Here is a 253-nt window from a genome sequence, read left to right on the forward strand (position 1 = left end):
AAATTACACCTGATAATAAATTTTGTAGATATATCGTTTTTTATTTTACCTATAAATAAATCCCATTTCCAGGGATGAATGAATGAGTAAATGAAACAGCTGATGAATTCTAAAAACCATTAGTCATGCTGGCCGGTTTCACTTCTGACAAGCCTGAGCTTAACTAAATGAACCGGTTCGAGGCCAAGAACAAGGAGAATTAACCTATTTCGCATTACAATCAGAAAAAATGCACTCCTAGTACACGGGAGCA

This window comes from Penaeus monodon, chromosome 21 (genome assembly GCF_015228065.2).
Source record: "Penaeus monodon isolate SGIC_2016 chromosome 21, NSTDA_Pmon_1, whole genome shotgun sequence".
NCBI classification, from domain to species: domain Eukaryota; kingdom Metazoa; phylum Arthropoda; class Malacostraca; order Decapoda; family Penaeidae; genus Penaeus; species Penaeus monodon.